At 43.7% G+C, this 23652-nt stretch overlaps 1 protein-coding gene across 15 annotated transcripts in view; it reads right to left on the reverse strand.

Moving 5' to 3' along the window:
- Nucleotides 1-7485, reverse strand: part of GRB10 (growth factor receptor bound protein 10) — a 134526-nt gene extending 127041 nt beyond the window's left edge. For 6 of the 15 annotated variants that reach the window (XR_014942862.1, XR_014942861.1, XM_085537989.1 and 3 more), the window contains exon 1: nucleotides 7109-7485. The gene's annotated coding sequence lies outside the window, so the exon portion shown is untranslated. Of the gene's footprint in view, nucleotides 1-6252; nucleotides 6406-7108 lie in introns of those variants that run through there. The other 9 variants (XM_085537996.1, XM_085537994.1, XM_085537990.1 and 6 more) reach the window with 4 other exon arrangements.
- Nucleotides 7486-23652: the final 16167 nt, after the last annotated feature.

A 23652-nucleotide genomic window follows, 5' to 3' on the forward strand; every position in this document is an offset into this window, starting at 1 on the left:
TGAGCCATTGTTCTGTAAAATATCAAGGCTTGAATTCTGACATAATCCCCTGACATCTTGGGTGATGTCAGCACAAGCAGCTATTAGAATGAAGAACGATCACCCACAAGACATTAATTTGGGAAGAATCAATGGCCTTGTAATACATATTCCTCCCTTAACGTTCTCCTAAATGGACTTTAATACATTTGAGACAGAAGGGCGAACAAGTCTTTAAGAAAGACTTTGGCACAATACTAAAATATCACAAGCTTCTGAATGTTCAGCTTTCCAGGCTCCCTGAAGTTAAAGCACAAACAGAGTAAGATTTACTTACTCCTTTTCAGAACTAATTTTGCCAGTTAGTTCTGAGATCTGAAGCAGTCTATGAACATATGAAGCACACAGGGTATATAGAACAGTGACAATCCCCTGGTCAAGAATATGTTTAAAGTGTTGAATATGTTAAACATAACAGAAATATCCTCAGTGTGAAACAGATTCCGTTAACATGACAGGGATTCCCTTCCCCATCGTTTCAGAACTTACACTATCATCTGAAGATGGCTTAGAATGAAGCTAATCAAAGGAAGAAAAGAGCTTCTGAAAACTCACTCTGTGATGCAGACCAACAAGAACTGACTATGAGGCCGCAGTCTTGTCGTAAGTCATCAGAAACATAAAATTTAGATCCCAGGCATCAAAAGAAGTCCTCGAGCCTTCATCAAGTCTTCATCTCCACCACAACAATTTTACAAACTTAAGAGATTCTTCCTGACTATTGATTTTCTCATCAGGGATACATTATAGAAGAACAATACTAGCGTCATGAAGTACTATCCAGATTTATTTATCTGCAGCCTTCAGCATCCACAGGCTCTGCTTCATAGCAACCACTTGTTTGCTCCAATTTATCTATTGACATAAACTCTGCAGCAGTAAGTCTGAAGGAAGACAAGAACTACACTCTGAACTAATGCAGAAATCCCTACTGCCTCTCAGCAGAAGAGCTCCTTCCCACTCCACTGTAAGTTTATTCAAACTGGATGGTATGGTATTTCCTCTATGGTTTGCCTGCCAGGAAAGTCATTTCCTATTTTTGTCCTGTTGAGACCTAATAGAAGCTGGCATTGGTCAAGGCTAGGAAGAATTAGAGGCTGGTTTGCTAGTGGCTTAACCAAACATGTGCTTACAATTACTCCAATCATCATGACCTGCCTGCGTAAAACTGCCTTTTTGGAATTTGCCCATGTTCATTGGCTTTGGCCTCTAGAAAAGCTGCAGCCAATTCACTAAGAAAGAGATTGTTTGAACATATCTGCATTATTTTCAGCAACTGTCCAATAGTTAATAATCTAATCATTAACACAACTGTTGGGCATTAAGATCAACATAACTGCTCTACTTACTGCTGTTGGCCTACAGACAACAGCTTAGCAGCAGGAGGGTTAGATAATGGGAAAATCTCTCACAGTCTTCCACTGGAGCCCAGCAAAAGAATACAACAGAAATAGGACACTGCTTTTCTTTCTTAGATACTCTATAATATCAGTCCACAAGAACAGAACAGATGGTCAAAGTGTCCCCTGTAAACTTGTCTAAGGCATTCATCACCTCTGTATTTAAGGACCACAAGTATCAATGCAGTCCCAAAGCACTGAGGATGTAATGACTTGCCTAAAACAACTTAAAGATTCCAAAAGGCTTTGGAAAGGGAGAAGTCTCTCACACTAATTTACATTATTACACTGAGTTGAGGTTTTATTTAGTCTTTGACTTGATGCTTTCCAGAGTGTTGAAAGATGTGATGCTTCTCTACTACTCTACCCTGGTAAGGCCACATCTAGAGTACTAGGGAAACCAGATCTGTATCCAGCACAAGACAGACAAAGGACATACTCAAGCATCTTCATGTGAAGAAAGGCAGAAAAGACCTGGTACTATTCAGCCTGGAGAAGAGGAGGCTCAGGGTGGGTCTTACCAATGCATATAAATACCTAACAGAGGACCAGAAGAGAAAGCTACACTCTTCTCAGCAGTGGCCACTGACAGGACAAGAGGGAATAGATTTCATCGTAAGTTGTTTTCACCTCAACACAAGGAAACAGTTCTTTACAATGAGGGCAATCAAACATTGGAACAAGCTGCCCGCCCCGCCCTTCCCCCCCCCCCCACCTGTGGAGCTATGAAAAATCTAACTAAACACAGTTCCAGGCAACTTGATTCTACTGGACCCTGCTTGAGCAGCAGAGTCAGACGAGATATCACAAAAGGTCCTTTCTAACCTCAACAGTTCAGGAAAATTAGTTAAGTATAATAGGGTTCAAGAGGGGCTAGAAAGAGCCTTCATATTATTTTAAGTTTGAGAAAGCTCCCCCCTCCAGCAGAGAAAATAAGAAACTTGCATCTCGGCATGGGTAACACTGCAATGCAAAGTTACTTCAAAAGTTCTCTTGGCTTATAACAGAGCACTAACACTGAGTTTTGAAAAACTCCTGCGATTCATCCTACCTCTTCACTACAGTTCATCTTTCCATTGTGAGTCCTTTACTTGAAAAAAAACCTGAAGGAGCCACACAGCCTCCCTTTTCTCCTAACAGAGAGTGACTCACTTTAGTAAGAATGTCTTCTAACAAGTTCTCAGACTCATTGATGTCAGTGGCTCTTCACCAGTTGAAGACATAGAACAGTAGAAAGGATTGGGTTGGAAAGGATCTTTAAAGATCAGCTAGTCCAAGTCCCTTACCACCAGCAAAGACACTCCAACAGATCAGGATGCTCAAAGCCCCCACCCAATATGATCTTAGGCACTTCCAGAGATGACGCATCCATGACATTTCCAGGCATCCTGTTCCTCTGTCCCGCCACCCTCACAGATGGGGAGGGACCGTCGTGTAAGCTTTCTTAAAGTACTGAAAGGCTACAATAAGATCTCACTGAAACTCTGATGGTAAGTTGTGTCAGCAAATTGCCCTGGCAGCCCAAAGGGCCAACCATACCCTGAGGTGCACCAAACCCAGCACAGTCCATGGGCAAGGTGAGGGACTGTGTCCTCTGCTCTGCACTGCGTGGCCTCACTTCCACCACTGCATAAAAGTTTGGGTGTCACAATGAAAGAAGGATACAAAACTATTAGAGAGTATCCAATGAAGAGTTACAAAGTTGGTGAGGTATCTAGAGGTATATAGAGGTATAGAGGTGCAGCGGAGTGCTCTGGGTTTGCTCAGCCCAAAGCAGAGGAGCCGAGGGGTGGCCTCATGGCAGCCTGCAGCTCCACACAGGGAGCAGCTCTCCAGTGACTGCAACAGGGCCCAAGGAAAAAGAAGAAGGTTAGGTGTCAGAAACAAGTTCTTAACCAGAGGTGGTCAGGCACTGCAACAAGACTTTTACAGAGAACAGGAAAGAGAACAGTTCACACGGACACTACTCTAAATTCAGGGTTGAATTTGTAACTTCCATCCTAAGAGCTGCATATATGTGGGCTTTGTGAACTGATCCATCCCAGAAAAGCAAAAAGGGGAATGAGTTTTTAGGCAATACATGCATCATGAGTCCAAAAGCTGCTACAAACTACAACCACCACCAGTTCCAAATGAATGCACTTCTATGAAAAAGGCACCACCTGTCTGTCTAACATCAAATATACACTGAAAAAAACAGTGCCAAAGGGAAAAAAAAGCATGACAGCAAAGGGCTTTGTAGGATATATCCAATCAGATCTCAAAGTCAGGCTGTTCTGCTTACTTCAATCACTGAAAAGTTCAAGACTGCTTGAAGACGGGATGCATTGCCCTGATCACCAATTTCTTTTTATACTGTACCCACAGTGGATTCCGGCTCCTTTAGATAGTCCTCCCCATACCCACAACACAAGATAGATGTCATACTGGGCTAGTAGAAAAGCTGTTCTCCAAGAAGATCATCCAGTTCAACAGATGGCATGAGAACTGGAAAGACGTGGCACAGGACAAGTCCAGAAGTGTACTTCAGCAAGTATACAGAAAGAAAGGTAGTAATGTAGCATCTGTGTACTTAACAATTATTACTTGTAATAATAGCCACTGGTTTGGGAGAACAATGGTGGCAAACAAGACTACTTTGCCACAGCCTGGTTTAGGCTGTTAAAAGCTCCCCTGACCAGCAGGCAGTATAAGTAAGGTTCAATACTCACAGAAGGAATGCCTGTCAACCTCATAATTCCTGAAGAGATTTCAGTTTCTCCTTTCAGGAAAAAGATCTCCATGCCTAGATTTCCCCAGGTAAAGAGTCACAACTGTTACATTTTGGACATGTCCAGGAGCAGGTCACCATTCCAAGAAAAACAATCCTTACTTCTTAGCCTGCTTTCCTACAGTAGGAGGCTTATGCAATCGCCCTGTAAACAAGCCATTTGGCAAATTTCATGCGAGCCTGACAGAAGCAGAGGTCTCAGGAGTTACCTTTACCATTTGAGAAAACAGCAGGCTTGGTGGGCACATGCAAGGGACACAGCCCCAGGAACCTTCACCAGTGCATTCAATATATAAGAACCCTTTACAGACACTGCTGACAAGAACAGTTTTGTCAGAGCTCATGATGTGTTCAACAAAGGAAAAGAATCACGAGACAAACCCAAAGACAAGTGGGCTTCCTCAGTCTTAGCTCTCACAGAATGTTGGGCTTAAAATGAAGAAAAGCACTTCCATTGTCCACTAACAAAGTTCACATAGATATTTAGAATAAGAAGGCCCAGGAATACAGCAGAACTATCATCCCCAACAGTTTTTACCTGAAATCAGCCCAAATCTCAGGCTTCCACAGTATATCATGCAGAAGCTGGCAAGGTTTTTCCCCCATACGCTGTTTGCTGTAACCACTGAAATTTGTACCTGACCAAATACTTATGTGCATCCCAAAAATGCACACCACTGGTTATCAAAGAGGCACCCATCCATCTCCCACTTCCCAAGCTTCCAGCACTACTCTGCCTCTGAAAACAAGTCCTCTGAAAACAAATCCCCCGCACTCAACCTCCCACAAGAAAGCTCTTTGGTTTAAGAAAGAGATCTCCCTACAAACCCGTCCTTGTTTCACACATCACTGTAAACCTCTATGCCCATGGCACAGACAGGGATACAACAGCAGGGAGATGTGACAGCACTGTCCCATCCCATGCCACACTGTGCAGGAGTCCACTCAACTCCACAGCCATGTGTGCAGGGATAAGCTGCCCATGCCTTGCTGTCTAGAGGGCCATCTACTAGTTCAATACTGTCAGAAAACAAGCTCCCAGCACAATACTCTCCTGTTGCTGGCAGAAATGGCACATGACCCAGCTATGCCTTTCCTCTGCCAGCTGGGAACTCCCCACGTCAGAAGAATCCCTTTGCCAAAGAGATCCAGATACTTTTAGCCCATTTATACCCAGAGTGCTGCTGAGAACACAACCAAGGATCTCCAAAAACCTTTGTGACAGTTCTTGCTAGAGTCAGAGCCATTTAGGTGCTCTCAAGATAGTTGCAAATGTATGTTTTATTCACAAAGCACACGGTATAGTCTTAAGCAGAACTACGAAACAGATCCGTTTGCATTTAGGCAGCACTTTTGGACTATACAGTAAAAACTTATAGAAGTACATTACTGAAACCCAGGTGTGGACATATCTAAGGATGAAAGCCAACTCACACAGCAGTAAGGGAGGGGATATTTTGATTAACAAAACCAAGGAAAGCCATGAAGTACCACAAGATCTTTAACAGGTAGCCAGGGCAAACAAGACCTACTTTAAGAACAAATAAAAGTCCAAGCAAAGAAAATAAATCAGAGCATAACGTGGTAAAACAACCACTGTATGAAGCAACAGGGTCCACCGCTCTGTCCATTTAGCACTTGGAACAAGGCTACCAAACACCGCTCTCTAGGCTTTATTGTTTGCTCTGCGCTGCATAGAATTTTAAAGCGTTCTGGTTCAGAGAAAGCCAGCCCTCAGTATCAGCACGTAACCATGCAAAGCCAGCCAGAGGAGCTCCTGCAAAGCTCTGCTCTCGTGCAGTGCCGTTAAGTGAGCCCTTCGGACAGAGCAGCACGCTGCCAGCCCGGCACCCTCCCAGTGCCTGGAGGGCTGGGAAGCACAGCCAGAGCCGTCACATCAAGTTTCCAGCACATTTCCCTTTTCCACGCAGTTTTTCTAATCTCCATATGTTTGTTTTGTGTTTTTTTCTTCTTGTTTTTTAACCTGCCCTCATAACTCACTCCATTTAATCCCAGGATTAGCCTCGCTGCCCTTCTCCATACCTTTTCTGGTGCTCTAAGTACAATGAGCCTCCGGACGCAGGAATAGATCGAGCTGGAGGCATTAGGGCATCACTGCCGTACGCCCCACCAAGTCTTTGTTAAAGCAAGGAACTGCTCGGCACCTTTATGGGGCATCACACTCCATCCAAATGTATTGGCTTCCCACATCCCACCGCTTCAATGCTGGTTGTTCACCCCCTTCTCTCCCCGAAATCACTCTTTCCTAAGGAAAAGTAAGCCACGTTCTTGGGGCTGTTTGAGAAAACCCCATCAGTGCCGTTCTGACACACCAGCGGCACATGTTCCCGCTTCGACAAATAGGAACGCGTCGGGCAGACCACCACTTCAGATGGAGCAGGGCTCCGAGGCTGCTGAATCAGCACTTTCCGTCCCGCTGGCAGTACGGAGTTATGCGAGGCTTCAAAGGAGAGCAGGGAAAAAGGGGGGCGGGGGCGCTGGCACTTCGGCAGCACAAGTGGGCAGGAGGATTCTGCACGAGTTCGCCTGCCAAACCCATTAACTGCAAACTGCGCTTACAGAGATGCCACAGCGGCGCTCCCGCAGTTACGCGAGGGGAGAGCCGCGTGCTCGGAAGGCTCCAAGGGCCCCCCCCCATCAGCCGCCGTGCGCCGGCAGCGCGGCCACGAGTTACCGGGACAGGTCCGCAGCCCGCCCCACGCCGAAGCCGGCTCGGGCCGCTGCCCGCGGGCACGGGGCTCGGCGAGGGGCGCCGGCGGCCCCAGGAAAAGGAAGTCTGCTCCCCTCCTCCTCCTCCTCCCCCGGCCTCTACCGCCGAAGAGCAGGCAAAGCCGCTCCGCGGCCCCGGCGCCGCCCCCCGGCTCCCCCCGGCCCTTACCTGCAGGGCTGCCGGCCAGCACCCGCCCGCCCGCGGCCCGCCGAGTTCCGGGGCTCGGAGGAAGGGGGTCGTGAGCGGCTCCGGCGGGGAGGGGGGTGGTCTTCGTGGCGCCGGGGCTCCCACAAGAACACGCGTTTCGGAAAGCAAAACTTACAACAAAATTTAAAAGAAAAAAAAAATCTTAGAAAGCAACCAAAAAAAAATAAAAATTATGTATTAAAATTAAAAACATTAAACCAAAAACACACCCAGCACGCACGGGGACTTCCGAGCCTACCTAAGGCGGCCCCGGGCTGCGGGAGGGCTCAGCGGGGAAAAACTTCTACCCGCTCCGCTGCTGCCGCCACCGCTCCCTCTACTAACGGCGCCCCGTCGCCGCCGCGCGCTCGCCCCGCGCCCAGCTGACTCCCGCCGGCGCCCCGCCCCGCCCCGCCCCGCGCCCGCCCCCGCCGCACGCAGCCGCAGCCCCGGCCCGCGCCGCGGTGCCGCCGCCGAGGGCAGGGGTCGGGCGGCTGAGCCGCCGCAGCGCCCTTAGGAGCTGGGGGTCGGGGCCGGAGGGCCTCCAACAAAAGCACGCGCACAGGTAGCGCGGGAGAGTCCTTTGCGGGAGCCGGAGGGACGCCCCGGGGCATCTGCGAGTGTGGGGCTGGCCGGGGACTCTGCCTTGAACCTCCCCCCTCCGACCTGTCCCGGCGGCCCGAGGATGGGCTGCCGGAGCTCTGACCCCGTGCCGTGCAGAGCCGCGACCGACCCGCTGCCAGCCGCGCTCCGGGCTGCTGTGCCGGCTGCGCTCGGTGCGCGCTCCTTGGGTGTCACTTCCGAGCGGTCCGGGACCGAGAGAAAGCTCCTACGAGAGCAAAGTTGGCCGCTTCCCTCAGAGCATCGCGAACCTCGGCGCAACCCGAGCTGCTCCCCGAGCAGAGTGTTCCCTCCTGCCGAGTGGCCAGCGCTATAAAAGGAACCGAGGGGAATCGGGAGGAACCTCTGTGTATTTTCCCCGAAGCCACACAGACGCGTCCCGATGGCACCGCGGGGCTGAGCTCCTCAGCCCGGTGTGTTTGGAAGTGTATCACCTCCCTTGCTCTCATTCTGCCTTCCTCCTTTGCTGTACCTCACTGTACTTAAGATAATGGTTTTTCTACCAGTTCTCTCTCCCCATCCTCATGTTTTCAGCTCTTCCTCCTGCTTGCTCTCCTGCCGACAGCTCTATACCTCTCCATTTCCTCACGCACATTACACTAGTCAATCACTGGCCAAACCTGGCATCGCTCTGCCTTTGGCCACCTCCCAGATGTCCACACAGTGTTGGCATCCACCCCATCCCATACTACCTCCATGCCCTGGACCCAGGTCGCCTCTGTTATCCCGCTGCCACCTTAGCCTGCCTTGACTTTCCACCAGCCACTGCTTATGCTCTGAAGATGGAGTCACCTCCAACCTGTCTGGTACCAGGACCTGCATACCTGGCATCGTGGTTGCACATGCTCACACTAGATTCCATCACACACAAAGTATAAGCGGGACTTAGCCAGGGTTTTTGCCATGGACTTCCCCATCACCAGTTCGTGCTTTTCTCCTGCCATGGGCATGGCCAAAGACTTCAGTGCTCACCTCTGTTGCATATAGTTCAACGCTCTTTGCCCTGGCATATCCTATAGCCACATAACAACACTGATATCATAGTATCACAGTCTCGTGTGGGTTGAAAGGGACCTTAGAGATCATCGAGTCCAACCCCCAGGATTCAAGCCCCTGTGTAGCAGAGCAGCACTTCTACAAGGTACCGCTTATACTTTGTACGATATGCTTTGTTGTTGTCAGTATTTCCATCCCAGAGTATCACCCTTCAGCTTGGCAATATGGGGAGTCCTCCAAAAAAGGTGCATGGAAGGGCAGGCCCTGCACAGCTACACTGGCGCAGCCATCAGTCAACCATCCAGTCCATCATCCAGGTGCCTCAATGCTGCACTCAGGAGCTCCCGTCCTCCAAAATATACCTTTTCTTTCCCAAAATTCTGATGCCTTGGCCTGACAAGCACTTCATATATGAAACCTTAACACCACAGCCTGCTGTTAGGAATGCACACACTACATCCCGGGCTGGAGCAAGACCAGAAGGGTAGAGCTCAGGTGTTTTGGAACCATCCCACAGGCAGCCCCTGGCAGCTTTCCAGCATGCTCTTCCTTTAAGCGTGCTCAACTGTGCCTCTGGAGAAGACTGCTGATCCATCAGTTAATCGTATTGAGTAAGTACCTAAAATTAACTTTTAAATTATTAATGCACGAGAGCATATCCGTTTGCCATGCACATTATTTTAAAGGATTACAGTGTGTACACTGAGTGCCATTAGCGTTACGTTCTGAAGACAGCAAATTGACTTGTATGGAAATCCGAAGAGTTGATGGATTCCTCCACCAATGCTTTTGACAATGATAAAACGTTATGTTCAATTGAGTTATTATTGAGCACATGTCTGTGTTTTAATTTCTTTCTGATACACACAAACCAAGAGACTGTGAAGCCGTCGCCATACAGACTTTTTCATTTTGTGGTGGGTTAAAAATACAGAGATATGTGAGCATTGAAAATGTTCCACTGACAAACAACAACACTAGGAAAGATATGTTTAGTTTCCTAGACTACAGCTGTGTCGTTCAAGACAAAACTGTGCTGCCATAAAATTGTTTACCAAAAACAGCACCGCTAAACCTGTTGAAGGTCGAAGTCGCAGTACATCCTTCCCGTGGCCACAAAGGACATACCTATGGCAGCTGTCTTCTTTTCATTTAACTAACATGTTTTCAAAAGATCCTACAGCATGCCATATTGTGAAAAAAAGGACCTGAAAAACCAACATTTTGCTCTAAGAATTGTGATTTTCTGCAAGAAACAATGATGTCAATAACGTTCTGCGACTGTGTAAACATTATTTCTACTCAAGAGCAGTCAAAAAATAAGCAGAAATGGTAGTGCAGATGCCGTGTTGCCTTCCGGGCTTCTGTGCATGGAAATTTTTATAGAATCACAGAATAACCTGAGTTGGAAGGGACCCATAAAGATCACTGAGTCCAACTCCTGTCTCCACACAGCACCACCCAAATGTCAGACCATATGACTGAAAGCATTTCCGGATGGTTCTTGAACTGCAGCATCTTGCTGCCATGGCCATTGTCCTGGGGAGCCTGATCCAGTGGCCGATCAGCTTCTGTTGAAGAAGCATTTTCTAACACCAATCCGACCCTCCCCTGTTGCAGGTTCCTGACATTCCCTTAAGTTCTGCCACTGGTCACCAGAGAGGGGAACAGTGCCAGGTGAGTTTGTCCCATCATCCTGTTTCCTCCTGTGCAGTAATTAAGGCAGTGGGTAGAGATGTCTGGCTGCACAGGCCGTATGGAGAATGCAGCATTCTGGAGACCCCCTGCCCCACTCATGAAGTGAGGGCAAAAGGGGATGGGGCTGAAGGCCCCTGGAAGCTGGAGAAGGCCTGGGTGCCATGTGACTGCTCAGTGCAGAGCCTGCACTATGGCTGAGCTTCTCCATGTGTTCTAGTACTTGTTACTATTGAAACATCCCGAAAGAATGGGAAAAGTCCTCTTTGCCATTTTTACTTGTCGGAAAACTTACATTAAGTTTCTCATGTGTTAAGGCTTTAGAAACAAGTCCAAAACACAAGCCAAAATACTGGCTCTCTGTATCTACGCATATTTAGGACCAGAGACCTAATGACAAATGCAGTTAAAGTTCAAGTACAGTGGACTTAGTTAGCTTTGCGCTGAGACTTAAACTCTGCAGGGTGACTTTCCTTCCTGGAACATATCCAAAGGACACTAAGCTTTGCAATTCAGCTAGCTCCACTAGAGAAAGAGGTCATTTTAACTTATTAAATTGAATTACAAGAATTCTCTAACAGATACAGTGTTTTCTTTAGAAATAGCCTGATTTCATGCATAATCTGAGAACAAGCATAATTTTCTTTTCTATCACGTTGATTTAGGAAACGAAAATCCAATAGTGTAAGATCTGAGGAAGAGAGATCAGAATCTGGCCACTGCTTTCATTCTCAAAGGCACTTTCATGAAAGCATTATATGAAAGTCAGCACTGAGCATCATCTTTAACTAGTATCAGTGCATTCATAAAAGCCTTCAGCAATCAAAGAAAGGGTCAGCGTGGTCATTATTACCTGGTAGGTATGTAAGCAAAAATGCTGACCAACCTTTCAAATGGTAATAGGTTTCTTTTGTCAAAGAGGAGGCTTTTCACCTTAAATAGGCAGGAAATCTTCTAACACATCAGAATTCTCAACAAGGTTGAATTGAATCAAAACCAACTTAAAATTAATACGTCTGTTGCTTTTACGACAGATGAAGCAAATGCTTCAAATACTTTTAAAAGCTCTCTGGAAAAAAATAAAATAAAATAAAATAAATAAAAGCCTCTTCAATGTTAAGATATGGAAAAGACACATTCTCCTTCCTTTCTGTCTACATCTTTCATTCCCATTGTACTTCTTTTATTACTATGCGCTGGAGGTTGAAAGCTGAAAAGGGAAAGGAAAATGCTCAGGAAGAAAAACCCCAAGCCATGTTTATAAAACACATTCACTAAGTATTGCTGTATGAGCTAAAGGATATTCAGTGCTCAAGAAAAAATAAAAAAGAAGTGACATTTTCAAAACCTCACATTTATTCCGTGCTGTTTTCACCTGGCCCAGCCAAAACTCTATCGAGTACGTTGGTTTCAGAAGTTTAGATAATTTGTTTCCTGCCCAGTTATCAGCAGGATTTCTTAACGCCACTTCAGAATAGAAAAGGCTTTTTTCTGTAGTCTTTTTTTTTAAAGATTAACAACAGGAAAATAAGAGCTACGGCAGAACCATAACTGAATAAACTTACTGTGTTCATAGGCTGCATTATGGAGATCTACTTTTTGTTGCTAGGTAAGTTATATCTCTATTTACGGCTTTTTCAAAAGGCTGAATAGTCAGGGACATTTTGTAATTTGAGATGGAGTTGTGAGCTCCAGTGAAAGATATGTGCTCTTTCTTGGCTGTACAAAATAGAGCAGTTACACAAGGTGGTAGAAAGGAGAAGGGAATTCTAAGAGAGATTGATGATCCAGACAGAAGCCGTATTAAAAAACAACACGAATACATTTAGCCCACCGTTCTGCAAAAACACATCTGTTCCCAGTGCTAGCTGACAATTAACACACTGCCTAATTCAATGTTAATGACTATATATTACTGTATTCTCTCAGTTCTGATCTAGAAAGCTGAGTACGTTTGGACATCAAAGATGTTAAGTGAAATGATATGTTAGAAGTATTTCTCTTTTTCCAAATCAAAGTCAGCTGCTTTCCAGATGCATAATTTTTCAACTGGGATGCCAGATAACACTAGATGGGAAGAAAAATTCAAAATTATACTGTGATAGGAGGAGATTCAGTTCAAGCTATACTATATATTCTCATTTTTGACAAGAGAAATTGGGATTAATTCAAAACATGCCATGCTCATTCACAGCTTTGCCACCAAGGAGGAGAGAACACAACGAGTGCTGTGACTCAGAACGAAATCCAGCCACACTGAAGTCAGTGGCACAGCTCTCGGTGAGCTCAACACGACCATGATTTCATCTCAAGTCTTTTCTTGGTTCCTGGAGGGGAAATAATAAAGACAAAAAATATAAGCTTCACTGCCATAACTTGTCCTGCACACTGAAGCTATGAGAAGCGTATTTTCACCATTCCCATAGCAGGGTCTTCTAGCTAGTGCCATCTGAAAACCAGAAACGTTACAGAAATGTAAACAGGAAAGGATTACAAAGAGGTAGATTTTACCAAGCTAAGAGAAGGGATACAGCAATCCAGCTGAACTGGACCCAAACCAGATCCTCCCTCGGTTTGTGCACCAAGCTGTGCACATACCGCAACAGCCTCCAAATTCAAATGTGTCCATACTGCACACCCCACAGTGCTGGGTGCCTTTTGCTGATGTGTACGGCCTGCAGAGCTGAGGCCCAGCCTGGTTCTCTCTGAGTCCTGTAGGCACCACCGGGCTCCACAGCAGCCAGCTCCCATCTCACTCCATGCTCCAGTGCAAGCCCATGCACAGATTTGAGAGCATTGCCATCACGTGGATCTAAATGAGCAAAACTCCGACACCTGACTGTCAGTTCAATTCATTGCCCTCTATGGGGACATCAAACCTTGTGCAGTGCCCACTGTCGTGTGCTTTGTGAATGAGCAAGGAATGGATTCATCTCGCTGTGACAGGTGGGTTTGTGAGCTACTTCTCTTGAGCTGACCCACAAGGAGAGAGCAGGGTCAGCTAAGCAAGGCGCTCCCCTAGGGAATGTCAGTGTCTGCTCACATCCCTGATCAATCTACCAGACTGCCTCGCACACAGCAGTGTGTGCCCCTTTTGTAAAGAACTGGAAGGTACTCCAGTGTACAAGTTAGAAACGTACACAAATGATGTCTCTTATTAATATATGATAGAAAACTGAGTTACTTATGAAGTAGAAATCTTTGTATTCTTCTCTCTTGAATTTTCAAGGACGCCCATAATTTCAGGGTTGCAATGCACATTTAAGCCAAGAGGAATTTCCTAACTGAACTTTCAAAGTCGTGACTTCTTGTACTTAGCTGCAGTTCCAAAGGCAGTCACATTTCGCTTTCCTGGCACAAGAGATTACAAAAAATTCCCCGAACCAAAACAAACTGGCACTGTATTATTATCATCTAAATTAATCCCTTGTCATAAAGTTGTAATCCCTCACAAACTCTCCTTAGCCAATTAAGCCAAACCTTTCTCACAAGTCACCTGGCAGCAGGAGATTCCCCTGCTCCACCCATGGCAAGCAATGGGCAGATTGCTTACGCAAAGTATTGAGAACTTACATTAACATGCAAGTTGTGCCTGCAGCGATTTAACATCTACAAATCTTGCCTATTTATTGGACTATATGAGAGGAGCAGGAAGTTTATTCTCAAATGATCCCTGTTTGTATTAAAAAAACATATTTAATCAGCCAAAGGGAGAGCATGAATATGAATGACCCCGAGGTTTAGCACAGCATTCCAGGACAGGAGAGACTCACACTTCAGACTATATGTCCAGAAGCAGGCATTCACTGTATCTTTATTATAGAGGAAAACTTGGAGGACAAATTGTTCCTTGTCATATACATCCTTTGTTAATAGATCTCTTGAAACAGAAAGGACTGCCTTGTAGCTGCTATCCTGACATAATGCAGATCTCCCCTCAAATTACAAAGGTTGTTCTTTGTCAAAAGATGTCCTTTCCCCGATTGTCAGAAATATGCAAGAATCTGCATATATTCCTAGTGTGATTTGTAACATCCTTGGGAAGAAAATTTTTAAGGATTTGCCTATCAAAGGATATAATTAATCTTTTTAAGGTCAATTAAACTTGTGGAGGTCAAGTTGCTCCTAATTGTTTTCTTCTGATTCTTTATCAGTTGTGAAGCAGAAAAACAAAGACATGGCACAACACAGGAGCCCAGATGTTCCTCTTCAGCAGTGCATTTAAGTCCAAGAAGGATGACAGGCAGTGAGATGTCTGAGGGAGCTCTGCCAGAGCTTCTGCAGGACCCACTGCTGCAGCTGAGAGGAGATCCCAATGCTCCCCAGGAAGTTCTCACATCTATAGCTGGAAGTTTGGGGGCAGGCAAGATTGTTAGCCATGGCCTGTAATAGAACTAGGTATTCTATTTTTCTAAATTTAGTCATGTAAAGATGTACTTCTGCCTAATGCCATAAACCATTCAGACCTTGAAAAGATTAGGGAAAGTAAAATGAATCCTTGTGGAAAAGTATTTCATGACAGTTTCACCTACTAGGCCTTCTCTTCGACCAAGCATCTTTCAAGATACACTTTCTCACGGACATATATGCACAGATATGCCACTGGATGGCTAACTATCAGGCCTGAACAGGATCAGGGCTCACTGAGAAGGGCTGCTTTGAAGCAGGAATTTGACTTCTGTGTGAGCACTTGCCCACTACAAAGGCGTGAGTTCTGTTCCAAACAGCCTCTGCTCTACAATGACAAATGACATTTCTGGTCTTACATTGATCGCTTTGTAGGTTCTCCCTCCTCCCCCCTCAAGATTTTGTGATCCTCTTACACTGGTTATTGTTTGGGAAGCATTTGTACTGACCTTTATTTCACCCATGCCTTAGGGATGAGATCATTTAGAAAATGCCATATTAAAAAAAAAAAAAAAAAAAAGGGGGAGAAAAAGAAAAAGAAAGAAAGAAAAAAATGGAGTGCCCCACAATGGAGTGAGGACACAGCAAGGATATTTAGAGCAAATCAATGAATCTTACTAATTACTATCCTCTAATTTAGAGGATTTACTTTTACAGTGGGAGCAGGCTACTGGTGGAGTATTCCTCGCCCTTTAAGACCTAGAGCTACATATGTCATATTGTGAAAATGTGATACAAAATTGATTCTAAAAAATTGCCTTCAGATTACTCACCATGAAGCCATTGGAATCAGGCCAGGAGCAGATGGTAACTCAAAAGGCAATCCTCTTCCTCCTCTCGAAGTACTATTACTTTGTACTTCAGTAGTGGCATTGATCTAAGAAACCTGCTGCTTTTTGCAAACAGTTACAAATGACTGCCCTGATAGCGCACTGAGGAGGATTTCTCTGCCTTAGCTTTTGGAGTGACTGATGCATGTGGAAGTCAAGTTTACATCATTCCCACACCCCCACTTTACCAATAGATCACATTCTCTATTTGAAGAGAAGCTCTCAGCGTCTCCAAAATCCCAGCATTCTACCACAAGTCTGATGTGCAAAGATCAAGCATACGAAATCAATGGATGATAGTTAGAGAGAAAGCCATTGCCAGAAGCAGCTTTCTCAGCTCACAGAAGGCAGTGCGTGGCAGAGGCAGGACCCCAAACTACTCACTGCTGCCCTGTGCTCTCAGCACCCCGTGAGGTGTGCCCGTGTGCTCCTGAGACTGCTTGCCCACACAGTGCTCCTCTTAGACGAGTTAAGCAGTTATTTAAAGCAGGAACTGACATCTTGGAGGTGAATACCACCTATGTATTACATCCTGAAGTACAGCTGGATACAGGGAACGTGCCGACATGGTACAACTTAGTTTGAGACTGGGAAAAATCCCACATGTTTCTGAGACCTTATTCTACATATAGTGAAGTCAAAAGCAAAACCCTCAAACAGGAGCAACACTGGGCACACAGCAGACTAATCCATTGTAAATTAAAGTGCATATCTGCAACAGAAGATCTTGAGCTGGTATATACCAGCAGCAGAGCTATAAAAACATTTATCAGCCAAGCATTGTCTTCAGGACCATCAGGAGTACGTTATGTAAAATACACTGCATGATTTGCAAAGCTTGCAATGCCAATTAGATTAGAAGTGGGAATTGAGCTCACAAATACATTATTTTGCACTTCTGGTAGCGTGATTTCTCAGAGATGCTTGAAAGCTGACTCTTCCAAAATAGAAATCCTTAAATAATGATCTTTAGCAGGTAGGTGAGCAAAAAAAGAAATGAATGCCAAATCACCTAGGAAGAAGAAAAATATGCACATTTCTGGAGAGGCATATCCCTTTTTTTCCTACCATTTCAGAAAGTTAAGTAAGCAAAGAATAAATGTATGTTATAATAATAATAATAATAAAAAAGTGCTTTACTTCATAGAATTTGGCTTAATGTGAGTGTATTTCAGTGGCTGACATTCGTGTCCTGACATGCTGCCTTGCCAGAAAGCAGGCTGTATTATACACTAGAATGCAATGCTGGGTACAGTGAGGCTAAAGTGCAAGTTCAACTTGCACTCAAGTTGATTTCTTCATCTCTAAACTCTGCAACACGCTGTATACTTAAAAGTCAGTTTTTATTTTAACTGCTTACACACTACTTAGTTAATTATCCTTAATTTCTAGGAAAATGAAGGGAAATACGTTGAGGTCTTTATATTTTTTGTATACATAAAACCTTTCCACACAGTGAGGTAACAAACTAGAGCACCTTTCTATTGCCACATATGGACTGACCAAACATTTGGAAATGGAAAGAAATAGAATATTCCTCCAGGACAGTAAAACACTACCTAATTATGTGCTTGCAGAAAGCAAGCAGTAACTTATCCTAAAATCCTAGTACTGAATGCTGTGGTCATAGCAGGCAGATAGCCCTGATACCTGCAATTAAAAGATTCTTTCATTCAGATGCATAGAGCACTGCCTAGGGAATGTGGTCCTCATTGTAAGATGATACAGATGATGTTTAGTCCCATGCATGGCTATATAGCTTCAACATCATATCGTATCCATTCCTGCTGTATAACCAGGCATGGATAGCAATACCAGTACCTGCATTGTATGATAGGGAAGAGACTGAAGGTTCATGAAGAAAAGGGAAAAACATGGAGCAGGCTGTAACTGGATGTTCTGGTAAAAAACAAAACAAAACAAAACACCTGATATGGCCTATAGGGCACAGACTATGTATCCATACTCTAGGGATGGATTGAAAATGGTATTTAAGGGTCACAACACGCCACAGCAAAGCAAAGAACACACTTAAAGATGTGGCTGCTGCTGTATAACAGAACTAATATATAGAACTGGAAGATACAGTTAAACTTACGCTTCTACAGACAGAAGATTTTGTTCATTTAAGAGAGAGCATTCACTTCCTCAGACAGCCTTCCAGCCTATGCTTTTTGCTGCTTCAGATTTTGAAAAATTACCCACATATAGGAAGAAAATTGTCTTCAAAAACTAGCAAAAATCCAAGTCTCCTTTTCTCCTTGAAAAGGAACAGAACACAGTAAACCCTAGCCCAACATCCTAAGCCCCCATTATTTGTACTATAACACCTTCCAGGTTCTCTGATCACACACCAGAAAGGCAATGCACTGATCAGGTAGTGGAAGCATTTCATTAGTTGGTAGAGATATTAGCCCATCTCCATCTTATTAGGAGCGCCCCATAACTGAATACACTTGACCTCAAATGCAATCATAACAAGTGAAGCTGTTCTCACTTTCTCTAACAGGAGAGTTTTGCAATGCAGCCATACTGCTGCAAGCTCACAATGCAAGCACTAGATTCTGTGTAAATAGAGTTTTATGTGACAATGGCATAGGTATATTTGCACAAACTTCCCCTGGTCTGTGAGAGACCTAAGGGCCAGCGATAACAACAGAACAGGTTGGGACCATTTGGGTAATCAGGCCACTAGCCCTGTAATTGCAGGTAGTTGTGTCAGGCAGAGGCACTGAGCACTCAAGGACTTCGATCATCCAGTTCAGTCTTAAGAAAGACTCCTGCTTAGTGTACAATCCCTTCCATGAGCTAATCAAGCTGAATGTTAAAGCAGTTTAAGTTACAACTCTCCCCACAATTCTTCCAATTTAGAGAGCTGCATTAGAATTGCACTCCTCAGGTAGTCTACAGCCACCTTTTAATTTCCAGCCTAAATATATTCACAGCCAATCTTATTTCCTTTCTGCCACCATTTGTCTGTCTGGTCTATTTGTGATTCAGTCCTTATTTATGACTCACCAGTGTGAAAGATAAGATTTGTGGCTTAGCGAGTGGCCTAATTGCCCAAGCAATGATTACATTAGAAATGCTCAAAAGGAAACATGTGAGTGCCCTTTTTAAAGCCCAATTAAAATATATATGTTTACATCTAAACAACTCTAAATAAAAATTTTAAAATCGATTTGACCTGGAGTTTCCTCAATAAATATTTATGCTGTGTTTACTAATTAATTACTGAAGCAATTTTACCTCTGATCCTCTTGTTCTACGTGTGTGAGGAACAAGGCAAGGCAATTGAATATATGATGACGCCATCTTTCTCTGTTTCATTAGCTTCCAGCTGTGGGAGTGAACAGCTCCCTCCCTGTCTGTGCTGGACTGTGGTTCAGATGAGCTTGGTGGAGATGAGGGTACATGGGCAGCTTCCAAAAGAAGCTGAAACAAGTGGCCAGGTTATCTTTGCTCCACTGGTCAAGGGAGTATGTTCTGCTTTTGGTTCATCAGCTCTGCTTCATAAAGATCAGGCTGAAATTTCAGCTACTCCTGGGTGTTTGGATAACAGGAGTAGACAACACCGTTTTATTTTATTTTTCCCAAATTGTGGTAAGATCTCATTGCTGCAATGCACTACATGTAATGGGATGAAAGGCTTTGCAAGAGCAAAAATAAAGGCTCCTAGACTGTTTGGGGAAGGCTTTTTTAGTATTAATTATTAATCGGTATTATTCTTCCAGGAGAACCTAGGGGCTCCAGCAAAAGATGAGATCTCCACTGTCCTCAGCAACATAAAAAGTTGGAGAAAATGGCCAGCTCTTGCCCCAGAGAAGAGTGGGGAACAATCGGTGGAAATATTTTCTTGGAAAATGCTGTATTGTTTCATGGCAGTCTGTCAAGTCCTGGTTTCAGATGTTCTATCCACCAACTATTTAACGACTGTTATTTAGGCCTTGATCCTCAGCTGGCATAAATCAAGCATTGGGCTATGTAAGTCAGCAGAGCCCTGCTGATTTATGTTTGCTGCGTCACCTCAGTGAAGCTGATGAAGTTATGCCAACTGACATCAGCTCAGGATCTGGCCCCTAGCTGCTGTCAATGCCATTTAGTGCCACCCTTCTTTTTCTGCTGCTTCCTTAGCACTGTGAGATTCTTCTGGCTGAGTGCAGGAGCAAAGAGAGGCAGCTCCGCTTCCTGTACCCATCCTCCTCTCCAGCTCATTAACTCCAGTAGGAACAGGGGTGTGGGAGGGGAGAAGATCCGGCCCCTTAGAGGTGGTTCCATTTATAAATATTGACTTTAATGTTAATTTCATGTAGTTGCTTGTAAAAGTCTTTTAGGCTGAAGCAGAAGGCATACTGCAGATGGCAAGTATATTTTTCACAGTTTTTATGGTGGATAACAATATACTTGACATTTTGCTCATTAAATGTGAGCCCTGGTATGTGAGTAAACATGCTAGGCATCTGCGCTCTAAAATTACCAGCGTGAAAAGCAACAACTGAAATGTTTCAGTCAATAAATGTACAGCACAGAAGCAACATTCAGCAACTTTCTGAATGCTGCGTGCAAGGCGTGGACTCAATTTGCAACACTACATGGAACACTCTAGAACCAACAAGGGAGAGGCAGCATATTGCTTTTGCGTCTGTACTTTGGAGAGAGAGGACTGAATCCAAGAATCTTAAAAGTCAATGTAAACATGTGGTAGACCATACCCATCAATTTCTGTTTCTAAGGAAATCAACACGTGCATAGTCAAATGACAAAACTGCATCAGAATGAAAGGAAGATAACCCAAATTAGCTCGAATGATGAGCTGTGTGATCTATGGTGATCTACAGGGGGGTGACCTATGAAGGCCATTTGCCTTTGGGACAAACAGCGCAACGGGGTAAGAATGGGCAGAAGGACAGACATGCAGCACAACATAAGCAGTAGTGTTGTGAGCAACCAGAAGGAAATCAAAGAGAATGGCAGGCATGGAATTGGTTCTCCTTTCTATTACAGCAAGTTTTCTTTTCCTTGTCTCTGGATTTTGGCACATTCTTATGAAATTAAAAAGAGAACAGATGAAAACTAAAATGGAAAGCTGAAAGAATATGGCAGCTTCAGGATCTTAAATTAGTACCTGTTTTTTACTTCTATTTTAAACATTCTGGAAGTACTACCTTGAGATGGCTGCAATTTTGAGCAGTAGTGAGATAAAATAAAACTAGAAGTAAAAAGAAGAATTAGCTTTAGATATCTTGTAATGTGCACAAATCCAAGCTGTTCCAGAAAACAATGTCATCTAGGCAAAGATAGCAAGTTCAAAGTATAAAAAATAACAGATATCTAGATTAAAGTAAGAGGAAGACTGGTGTCTCATAGTTTCATTCGTGGATTTAGTATGTGTTTTGGCACATTTCTTCCTAAGAAGACAGCTAATTTGTTATTTAATTCTGTAATGGGAAAAGGTGTGAAGAGACTGAGACATCATATGAGATGGCGATTTATTTAAAAATAAAGGCCAGGAGCATTAAGGTAACATTAACTTTTTCATTATCCTGTGTCTCTCACAGCAGTACTAGTTAATACAGCATATTCTTTTATTTTCCAGTACGCATAGATGTCTCTCTCTTTTCTCACTACTCCACCTCCTCTCATGTCTCCCAATTAAATCTGTGTTCATCCCAATGTAAAATTTCCATTTTCTCTGACAGTTACCATGCAAGACATGCATCTCTTCTTCCTCTGTTTCCAAATAAAACTCATTGAAATATTTCATTATTTTCAGGGAAGAAGGTCTTTGGAAAACTGCATCATGATTTTAGAGATACTTATGGAATGATTAGAAAGTCAAGCTGAAATGGGAACTTTGGTATTCACCTGAATATACTAATCTCAACCACAGTACAAGGTTCTGTGAACTGAAGTGGTGGACTGGCCTCTGTTGACATAAGTGGAAATGAGATCAGATCCAATTTGACCAAATTAAATTAGATTGGCGGGATTTTACTCAGGAAAGTAAATATCTAAAATCTTTGCACACTTATCCACATCTAGACATCCAATCTAAGAATTCTCATGCTCAAATCATGCTCATACACTTTATTTTATACTTGTAAAGCCATGAGAACCTGAACAAAACCACAAACAAGCAAAAGATGGCTTGAAGCCTGAATTTGCTACAGAACTGTTTAAGCAAGTGGCAGTACCAAACACCAGACTCTGCAAAATTCAAGGAATTACTGAAATCCCAGAGTGGGTTTTGTTGATTTGCATAACAAACACATCAAAATGTCTTCCCGATCTTTGAGAGTTTTTCCATAAGACATCTTTGTCTCTCTTCTTAATGACTTCTCTCTCAGAGATAGGTCCTGACTTTTTTACTTCCAGTATCAATGCTAACAGGGATACCTAAGCACATAGCATTTATGAAGTGTTCAGAAATTACAATGGCAGCTAGGTATATTCAACAAATACATAGCCCAATCAATATGACCAGATTATTTTTGAAAGAGTAATATTAGAGCCGATGGAGCAATGGTCTCCATGCCATCTTGGAAAGCTGTATAGATGTCTGCACTGAGGTCTACAAAGACCTCAGACCTGACATCAACTACAAAACAGAGCTTTATGATTAGCAGTTAGTAATAAGGAGAACAAAAGTGTGAAGGAAGCAAATGTGTTAAATAAAACATACCTCGACATACAGCTGAGATCCATGAAATAAATACATTAATTCAATCATACACTTTTCCTTTGAATCTAATGCTTCTTTATGCAGTAGGATGAATATGCAAAGCTGTACTTTGGTAATCTCTGAAGACCCCATTGAAACCAATCACATAAAACTCCTTGAAATGAATAGTTTTCCTTCCTTGTCCCCAGAATCTTCAGGAACCATCAGATAGGTTCCCCGAAAAACTAGAGCAACATCTCCGTAGTTCAGACATCACTCAGATCCTTGCCAGTTCAAACACAACGAATTGGGATTATAATGGCTTCTGCTTTGTACTATGTATCCAGAACCAGGGAACTGAAGGAAAAGAGGTAGGTAGAGGGAGAGTCACATGTAACTTGTACTCTGACAGTAAATACACTATTACTGGTCCACTGAGCAATCCATAGAATAGCTCTGGAAGGCAGGAGGTGTTACAGCTTCGCACCGCTGGAGTGTTTGAAGTGAGGATGGGTGACAGGGTCTATGCTGCCCCATTTTCCTATTAATGCTTATAATCAGCTTGTTGTGATGAATGATCCGTTCTACTGTTTAATACTCACAGATCATAAATCCTTGTTCGGTGGGGAATGAATAAGTTCATATGTTCAAAATTAATATATTCCTTAGCTGACACCAGGGCATTCAGAGCACAAGACGCTTATTCCAGACAGATAACAGTGAGGTATTTCCGATTATTCCTAACAAGCAGAATTGACATTATGACATATATTCTATAATTCAGAAGAAACTGAGTAGTAAGTTGTGGCATCTGCTCTGCATTTGTTAAAATGTAAGACTTGTAAGACAGAACTGCAAAGATTTTCCTATCAAAGAACCAAGTAAACCACTAGCATAGCCCTTAAATGGCAAATAGTAGTCACATCCCCAAGATCCTGAGAAACTCAAAACACACCATTTCAGTATCATGGTGTAGTGCGCTGTGACGTAACTGCTAACTTGAATAAAGCAACTCCTTTGGGGATAAAGTATTCCTAACTGAGAACAGGACAAACAAAATATGATTATTTTCCTTCAGCTGTTCCCTGTTCTCCAAGATCGTACGGTTCAGAGATTGCCTCTCAGTATTGGAGCCCTTTCCCTTTCATGTTTTTGCTAATCATTTTTTTGGTCTTTACAACACTGCAATCAAACTGAGGAAGACCCTACAATTTGAGCAGTGCAGCATCTCTGCCTGTTTTATACCTGTTGCCCACTATTCTTTTTTCCACATCCTCTAGTTTTTGTATCAGAAATCAGGTGGCATATCTGTGTAT

This window comes from Coturnix japonica, chromosome 2 (genome assembly GCF_054131305.1).
Source record: "Coturnix japonica strain WE chromosome 2, WE-NBRP24, whole genome shotgun sequence".
Classification (NCBI taxonomy): domain Eukaryota; kingdom Metazoa; phylum Chordata; class Aves; order Galliformes; family Phasianidae; genus Coturnix; species Coturnix japonica.